The sequence below is a fragment of the Episyrphus balteatus genome, chromosome 1 (genome assembly GCF_945859705.1).
Source record: "Episyrphus balteatus chromosome 1, idEpiBalt1.1, whole genome shotgun sequence".
Classification (NCBI taxonomy): domain Eukaryota; kingdom Metazoa; phylum Arthropoda; class Insecta; order Diptera; family Syrphidae; genus Episyrphus; species Episyrphus balteatus.
In genome coordinates, this window is record NC_079134.1 from 99,873,839 (window position 1) to 99,883,934 (window position 10,096).

A 10,096-nucleotide genomic window follows, 5' to 3' on the forward strand; every position below is an offset into this window, starting at 1 on the left:
TTTGCTCATTGTAAAAATTTAAAAATGGTTTTATTATTTAGAGGAAATATTTGGCTTTTAATGGTATAATTTTTTTTGTGAGCTTTTAAATTAAAAAAATTAATATAATGATAAAAGAAGAAAGGTATTTTTTTTTTAGCTTTTTCTTGTAAATTATGATTTTTTGAAATAAATAAACGCATTTCTTACGACGTTATCACGTAAAATCATCGTCCGTAAACCGGCTTTACAGACAACCTCTTTTTTTTAAGTAAAACTTCTTTAGTATCGTAGTGATTTGAAACAAGATGAAACGAAAAAGCGACACGAAGAATCAATTGATTATAACTTTTTTGTTTTAATAGATCATCGGTTCTCAACCTGTGGTCCGCGGACCCCTGGGGGTCCGCAAAAAATTACATTGGGTCCGCGTCAGCTTTTCCATAAAGCATCAGAAAAACGTATTTAGCATAATTCTAATGTGACGCTCAACAAACTTTGTTTTTTTTTTTAACTTTTTAACTAATTTCCTCGTATTGCATTTTCTTACCCCTCTCAATAATAGATATATGAATCTAATTTTAATTACCAAAGGATCGAGTGCTAATTTTCTGCAAATTCAAAATTCTACCCCCTGCTAAATTCAATGTTTTTTTAAATATATTTTCCCACCGCTAGGTCGCGCATTGCAATGCAAAAATGTATTTTTTCTTGCATTGTATTAAAAAAAAAATGTTTCACTTCAGAGTTGGTACTAAAAAGAATTATATAAAATATATAAAGGAAGTAAACTAAAGTTTTAAACTGAAAAATATTAATTAAAAAATATTTTTACTCCGTAAACCCTGACCTATCGTTTGTTTTTAGGCTAATTCTTTCAGGTTTCAATTCCAATAAGGAACAACTAATGGAGGCTTTTTTGAGAAGAATAAATGCATAAATTAATAAAAAAAAAAATGCAAAAGTCATTAAATAAAAAAAAAACAAAATGCAAGTAGGTATGTGTTTTATAAGCCAATTTGTTTTTTTTGTTTTTTTTTTTTTTTTTTTATTTCAAAGCGAATGCGTGACCGCGACCCTAGGCGGTTATTTTAGAAATTAAAAAAAATCTTTTTATACTTTTTTGGATCCAATGGAACTTTTTCGGGGGGTATGTTTTTTTTTTTATTTTTCAATTTAATTTTTTTACCATTCAATTTCGCTCCGGCCCAATGGGCAGGACTCACAGTCAGCCACAGTGTGTAATTGTTAATTTAATGATTCTTACACATAATAATAAATTAAATTTATTCTTGAAAGGGGTCCCCCAACTGACAAGTTTTTTGTTAGGGGTCCGCATACTCTGAAAGGTTGAGAACCGTTGTAATAGATGATGAATGAAATTTATACTGTATACAATAAACTATAATTGGACAACATTTCAATCATATTCAAAATTCTGAGATAACGGTGAAAATATAATCTTTTTCTAAACACCTTACCTATATATTTTCATCAAGAGCACATACTAATTTGATTTAACGTTAATGCGCATCTCAATAATATTAACTTTCATTTGATATATCACACAACGGTACGTGGTCTACAAGTTACACAATCTTAAATTGAAAAACTTGTAAAGTTCATCAAAACACATGTGGAGATCTGTTGCCGTGACCAGTCACCAGTGTAGGAAGTACCGTAATCTCAGTTTGAAATTTCGACATGGTTGACTTTAAAAAATTCTTACTTCTTTTGTAGGTATCATAGAAAAATAATTGAAGCGTCATTTGAAAGATGGTATAATCAAATTGATGATATAAAATTTATTATAGGTTGTCATTTAAAAAAATGGATTTAATGGTGTTAGAAGAGAAGAAAAGAATCCCCTGTGCAGGGACGGGTTAGAATATTCCTGCAGCGCCTCCCCGCTTGTCGTAAAAGGCGACTAAAGGAGCAAATTTATCTAGGTCACAAACACCAAGGTGAACCTAGCGACACTTAACACCTGTAAACTTTCCCAAAAGTGTGCATGCCAGTCCCTGGGTTGGCACGACTGGAGACCACCGGTGCTGTTAAAGAGAGATCAAATATAAAACTGGAGCATGCATGCGTCGAAACAAAACAACAACAACAACAACGTTTCGCAAGATTTTGTGAACTGAAGCATTATGGAAGTACTCGTCCAAGGAAATGACACTACCCCGCCAGGCACTACCATTACTAATGGTACTGATCCTGGACCGAGCAGCAATGCTCGGGTCAGAGCTAGACGGATTCCGGGGGCTAGCAAAATAATGCCGCAGATTAGACAAAATCTGAGAGTTGCGAGTTGGAACGTTGGGAGTATGACAGGTCGAAGTTTCGAGCTGGAAGAGATGATGATAAGAAGGCGAGTAGACATCTTATGTGTCCAAGAAACGAAATGGCGTAACACGGGAAAAAGAGCTCGTTTCTTGGATACAAGGACAAAAAATTACAAGATGTTCTACTATGGAACGGAAAAGGGTAAGAACGGAATCGGAATCATCCTTGCAAAAGACCTCTTAGGCAGCATATTGTCCATTTCGAAATCTAGTGACCGTTTGAGGTTTGATGTCCCTTAAATTGGTGATTAAAGGAAAGTTGTGGAATATTGTCACTGCATATGCTCCCCAAATTGGATGTGAGCAGGTGGAAAAAGATGCATTTTGGCTTGATTTTCACAACCTACTTAAGGACATCCCAAAGAAAGAGTTTTTGTTCGTGGACATGTCGGGAAAACAAACGAAGACTATGAAGATTGCCATGGAGGCCTCGGATACGGCACTAGGAACTCTCCTGGTGAAGACATCCTGAGCTCGTGCAAAACATATGGTCTTATCGTACTAAATACCATGTTCATCAAACAAAGCCGACACCTGGTCACTTACAGCAGTGGTGGAAATGAGACCCAGATTGATTACCATTTGGTATCTAGTTTCATGAAACCTCGGGTCAAGGATTGTAAAGTGATACTTGGAGAAGCGATCGCCCACCAACACCGTCTCCTACTGACAGAATTTTTTATGGAGACAGTGAACGACAACAAAAAGACAAAGACTTTTCGGAAGATCAAATGGTATAATCTGGATAAGGAAAAAGGCGAAACTTTTATTTCGAATATGCAAAACTATCTGTATAACAACACCAATATATTTCGAAATGAAGAGAGTACAGCACAAAGTATGTGGGACCTCCTACAGCGAACTTGCATAGAAAAAGCCAAAACACTGTTAGGGGTTTCAAAAGGACACAACCAACAAGGCAAAGAAACATGGTGGTGGAATGATGAAGCTAAAGCAGTTGTAAGTAAAAAGAAAATGACTTTCAAAGCTTGGTCGAAGTGCCCCTCTAATAATACAGAGCAAAAGTCGCGCCTCGAAGTGGAATACAGAAACTGCAAGAAAGAAGCGAAGAAGATATGTGCCCAAATTCAAGCCAAGAATACGGAAGACCTGTATCGGGAGCTAGATGTAATTTCTACCCCGACTGCTGGTGCTATTCATGAGCTACGACAAAACGTGAATAAGGGCGCAACCATCTTCAAAATAGCCGCTCAAAGAAGAAGAAATGCTCAGGAGATCTGTTCGCCAAAGTTTATTAACAATGCTCAGGGCCAACTACTTGTGGAAAACGACGAAATCCTCTACAGGTGGCGACAGTATTGTGACGAACTTCTAAATGAACAATTTCCAAGGCTACACTTTCCAATGGCTTCACCTAACTTAAGCGAAGTATCCGATGTCACAGTCGAAGAAGTTAGTGAGGCTGTAAAATACTCCAAAAAGGGAAAAGCTGTTGGGCCAGACGAAATACCCTCAGAGTTTTGGAAAAAGATGGGAGACATCGGGTCTAGATGGCTCATGGTTCTTGTTTCCAAGCTTATACGAGGTGATCGAATGCCTAATCAATGGAGGGAAAGTTACCTTCTTCCAATATACAAAGGGAAGGGTGATACTCGAAGCTGTGATAATTACCGTTCGATTAAGCTGATGTCACACACCATGAAGATCGTTGAGCGAGTCTTGGGTAGCCGACTGCGAAAAATAATAAGGCTTTCTGATGACCAGTGCGGGTTTGTTGCGGGTAAATCAACCACAGATGCAATCCAGAGTATCAGAATCATTATGGAAAAACATCGAGATTCCTTGGAGGATTTGCATGTGGTATTGGTTGATTTTGAAAAAGCATTCGATCGACAACCACGAGATCTGATATGGGTGGCCCTCAGACAACAAGGAGTTCCGGAAACCTATGTGCGGATAATTATGGACATGTATGATGGAGCAGTTACTAAAGTAAGATGTGCAGCTGGAGTCACCGAAGAATTCGAAATCACAGTAGGTGTACACCAGGGAAGCGTCTTTAGTCCTCTGCTCTTTATTACCGTTCTTGATTACCTGCTTGAAGGCAAAGTGACGGACCCAAAAGTGCATCAGTTATTCTTTGCTGACGATGGAGCCATCATAAGTGAAGACCCGATATCCCTGCAACGAGCACTTGATGTATGGGTGGATGTTCTAGAAGGTAATGGGTACCGCATAAGCGCGAGAAAGACAGAATACCTATGCTGCCCATTTTCTGATCCACACAGGCCTATTCCTGACATTTATTTGAATGGTGTAGTGCTTCCCAAGTGTGAAAAGTTTAAATATCTGGGGTCTATGATAAATAACGAAGGTACTTGTGATGGCGATATCAATCATCGCGTAAGCGTAGGGTGGATGAAGTGGCGGGAAAATTCTGCTATCTTCTGTGATCGAAAAATGCCCCCTAAGCTGAAAGGAAGGCTCTACACCGCAGTTGTGCGTCCAGCACTCACATACGGTTCACAATGTTGGACAATGTACAAAAAGTATGAGAGTAAGTTAACGGCAGCTGAGATGAAGATGCTTCGTATGACAGCAGGAGTAACAAAGCTTGATAGAATTAGAAGTACGAAGATCCGAGGAAGCCTTCATGTTAAAAACACCATCTCCCAAAAAATTGAACACGACCGACTCAGTTGGTATTGCCATGTTCAAAGGAGAGATCCTGAGAACCCCGTCAAAAAAGCAATATCATACAACGTTCCAACACGAAATAAAAAGAAAGGTAGGCCTAAAAACTCCTGGTACAAGCAAATGCAAAAACACCAGCATTCAGTTGGCCTTAGAAATGGAACAATACAAAACCGGGAGGCTTGCCGCCGATTTCTGAGGTCAACCCGGCGAACCCCACAAGCGGATCACTAGTGTGAAGCAGTAACGTGGGATAGTTATGATCCCCTCGACATCGAGATCATAACAGCGCCGAGAAAAAGGAAGAAGAAGAAGAAGAGAAAAAAAGAATGATTTTTTTTTGCTTTTTTTGAGAAAACTGATTGGGTTCAAACAATTCTAGTTCTTTTTGTAGATGTTGTATAGACATGGTCGATATAAATATTTCGAGCTGAAACAATAAGCTTTCGGATGTTATAAAATTTATTTTAAGTTGTCATAAAAATGGATTTAAAGATGATAAAACAAAAAAAGTTCGATATTTTGAATTTTTTCTTACCATTTTTTTTTGTGAATTCTTTTTTAACTTTTTTATAATTTTGGATAGTATAGTTTTGTTAAAACATTTTTTTGATAAAAAAAAAATTTTCAAAGCACAGTCGGTGTTTTTGATAAAGAATCTTTGGGAAACATTTTAAATTGAATAGCTTGGAAACTGGCAGTTGGGTGAAAAATATTTAGTTTGAAAAATTTTTAATACATTTTAGATAATTTAGTTATATTTTTTTTTATATTAAAAATAAAACAAAAACCATATTTTTTTCTTTTCTTTTTAAATATTTTATTACTGTAGGAGTTTATTTAATAATTTTAGATAAAATTTGGAGGTTAATTGCTGTCAACGTGCAAATAAGATTTATTTTTTAAATTGATTTTAAAATAAATTTTTTTTCCCCGGTGAGGGAGTTAGTAGGTAAATTTTTGTTTGAGATAAAAGCTTTTGTTTTTCTTAAATTTATTTTTAAATTTCATATTTCTTTTTCAATTCTTTTATATTTTTAAAGCTTTAAATTAATTTTAATAGAGTTTTTTTTCATATTACTTAATTTACTTAACGTAAATTCTTAAAAATAAAATTTAGTTTTTGTAATGGATGTAAGCCAGATAAATCGAAGTAAGAAATTTCTTACGAAATCGAATGTCGTGGGTTGACTTTAGGGAACGTTGAGAAGATGGGCAAATCGTCAAGAGCTGCCATCAAATTGGAACGTAGAAATTCTTTCATGCCTCCCCCCTACCCGTTCACATTTGAACAGGATCAGATGACGGCCGAGAAGAAATAAGTAGAAATAGGGAAATTGTTATTAAATCCACCAAAGTCAGAAACTTTGGCGGAGTATTTAAAATTTGTTACTAAAGTTGAGTGGGGATTGCGTAGGATGGATAAGTCAATACCAGAAAATGAAGAACATGATAAAATCAAACAAGAATTGAAGAATAAGTTGATTATGGCTATGGCAGCTTAAGAGGATGATGCGAATGATGATAGGGAAAATTTTGATAGGGTAAATAATGATAATAAGGGAACAAAATCAAGGAACGAAAGAGGTTGAAAACCAGCGTTCAGCTGAATCCTCGGTCAAATCAGTTATAGAGGGTTGTTCTCCAATCTGAAATTTTTTTACATACCTATAGCCATGTGAGCCGTGAAGTTTACTGGAGAGTGTTGTGATGCTTCCGTAAACGCGTTCCTTGAGAGGGTCAATGGTCCAACGGAACTTGACACCCTTCTATCAAACACAGCTTGGTTTGGCTAAACCAACTTGTGTATCTGAATTGGTAGCATTAGGTAGCAATTTAGAGGCTTTAAGGGCAAATGTAGAAGCTTATCTCCCACCGACCAACGTTCGCAATAGTAGAAATTTGCTTGAGCCAGATCTGGCATATGTTGGAGTAGGTGTTGAAAATTCCAGAGTTTCGGTTGTTGCTGAGAACAACGAAAATATTGGTCAGGCCCAATCTTCAAACCAATCAAGGTCGTCGTCGATTAGGTGTTTTAATTGCAATGGATCAGGCCATAGGGGTGAACAGACAAAACTGTCGACGCTGCTCGGGAAATGGTCAACGGGCTCTTGCGCCAGCATGCAGGGCGAGAAGATCGGAAACGTTGAGGGTTTTGCCTGCTGGAAACCAGCTGGTGGGAAAGTTTATCTAAGTTTTACTGTTGAGCAGTATTGCCATAAAATATTCTTTGAAATCGGGAGATTACCACATCAAAAATCGGGAAATCAATAAAAATAAAAAAACAAGATTTTAACTAATAGTGGAGTAAGGGCTCAGTTATAGCTACCAGTAAAATTCATCAGTAAAAATTTTGTTTTGCTATTTTGAATACTTTAATCTTATATTTTGTGGAAAATTTTGATGAAATAAATTGAAAACATATTTCCACCAATTTTTTCAAAAAGAATCAATGCAAATTTTATACACAAATTCATTTTATAAATTTTACTGGTGAAATTTCATTTGACTGAACAGCTGACTGCCAAATGCCAAAAAACAAATTCCATTTCGTCTTACTGATGGCGTTCCATTTTTTTACTTTTAATTTAATGACGTAAATTTACTAGTTGCTATAAACGCTCATCAATAAAACATTTCAGATTCCTGATGTTTCTATTTTTACTGATGGATTTTACTGATAGCTATAACTGAGGCCTAACTAAAGCTCGAAAATGGCAATATAAGGGAACCCGGCCGAACAGCTCTGATTTTGATGATCTTTTTTTTCAAACGACGCTACATCACTCCCCGCCGCACATTGGTCGATTTTGAGTCACTAGGTGGACTTAATTCTTTTTTATGTCTTATTGGCTTTGAATATTATTTTTAATGTGATAACCTCTTACAAATCGATGAACCCTGGTCTCCCGTTCTTCCCGTGCCTGTTAGCAGTTTTTTCACCTTAGCTGCTATATTCATTATCAATATACAGCTTAAACTATTACACTGGTTTACAAGGGTTTTGTTGCCAAAACAAAAATATACTTTTCTGAAGGTTTTCGGTGTCCTGAACTCGAATCCGAAGTTAAAAAAATTAATCAGCTCCCATTTTTGAAATATTACCGCAAAAAACGTTTTTTTGGGTACCTCGGACCTTATTCTTTTATATAAGGAAAATTGTTTGAACATATACAGTTAATTACGGTTTCTATAAGAACTGTTTTTCATCTTTCAATGCCTGTTTAAATCTTTCTGATATCTTTTTTATTGCCCGAGATATTTTTAATGGGAAAAAATATTTCTTTTTCCCAAATTTTTTTATTTTATTTTATTTATTATTGTTTTTTATTTATATCGTTTTCGTTTTGATAGATATATTAATCAAATTAACAGGAAATATAGATTAAAGCCAGGACTAAATTTCAATCATTTTCATAGTCACATTTTTGAGATAACGGTAAAAAGATGGTTTTTTTTTTGACACGTAATATCTTTTTACATAGAGCATTTGTAAATTTGATTTATTTTTATTTTGAAAAGAGATAATATAACCTTTCATTTCATATATCACACATAACAGTTCATGCTCTACAAGCTAGACAATCTTAAACAATGTCCTTCCGTAAAAAAAATGATCACCTTTAAAAGAGCGGATTCGTACCTGACAGAGACGAAAAAAATAGTTTGCGGCGGTTTTCGGCACTTAATTTTAGCATCAAATTAAAGGTAATGATTCAAACTACAAAATATAAAAAAATCACGATGGCACTCTTCGGCACTTTTTTTTAATCGTCCAAGAAGTAAAAAACAAACATCAGAAAACTATCAAAAAAATGCCTTACAACATTCAGTTAATAGAAATAGAATCCGACTTTTTTTTACAAAAAAACAAACTGAATTTAAAAATACATACCACTAGCATTTTCTGACATTTTTTTGTTCAACTCAATTACTCACTTTTGTCATAAACTATCACTTTGTAAACACTTGTTAACTCGCGGACGTTAAAATAGAGAGTGAGCAAATCATGAATGATTACATTGAGATGCTTCCCAAATGGCTCTCCAAGTGGTTCTCCTCCCATTTTAAAATTCACAATGCTCGTTTCAAGAAGATTTTTCAATCCGATAAATATAACACCTCAACTTTCTACGCATTCTTGCCTAAAAAATATGAGTGGATGTTTTTCTCCCCTGGATCCGACGTGACGGAACGAGATGGTGTCGAGTTTCGTCGAATTAAAAATACTGCTCCCGCCCAGAAGGCCCGCGTTTCTTTCAATCGTCCTCTTAGACCTGATCCGAACTGGCATCTTAAACTTGGAAGATATCCTGACTTTAACAATGTTCATCCTTTTCGTTCCCATAACACTTTTAATGCTACCCACAACTTTTCCCTTCCAAACACTCCCTCTCAACCAAAGCCTTCAACAATTCCTAATAGACGTGTTTCTTTTGACCTTTCAGACTCTTCTACGAGTAGCTGTCCCAACCCTAAATACTCCGTAAACTCCTCGGTAAAGAACTACCCCAATTTTATTCGATCTCACGTTTTAAACCCAACATCCTCTTCTTCATACTCTACAACCTCCTCATCTTCTTACCCTGCACCCTCTTCTACTTTGAGTCCAACAGCTCATTCTTACTGTCCCCCAATCACTACAACGTCTGGACTTTCTCTCACCCATAACGTTTCACAACAATACCCCAACTGCTCCGTCTCAAACTCCTCCAGCCTTAATAGTCCTCATATATCTTCACCCCCTTTCTTAGATCCTCTTACCCCACCAGTAGCCAAGTTAACAAAACATTTTGTTGACCTTAACGATGATGGTCGTTACGTCCTCTCACGTCTTCGTGATCGTAGAATTTATGCTAACATTCGCCTGTACCTTGCTTACCTACATGACAAACATGACTCCGTTATTGTTGATGGGGTTACTAGAACAAACCTTATAGTTTCCATTCAACAAGAAGGTCTCCCTACCAACCCAGATTTGCTAAGATCAATTTACGTCCGATATCATGAAGAGTACAATCTCACTCCAGCTGATGTTGCAAATGATCTTGCGTCATTCGCCTCTCATGTTAATTCAAATCGGATTTCTCATTTACAAAGAAGTCGGACCAATTTTA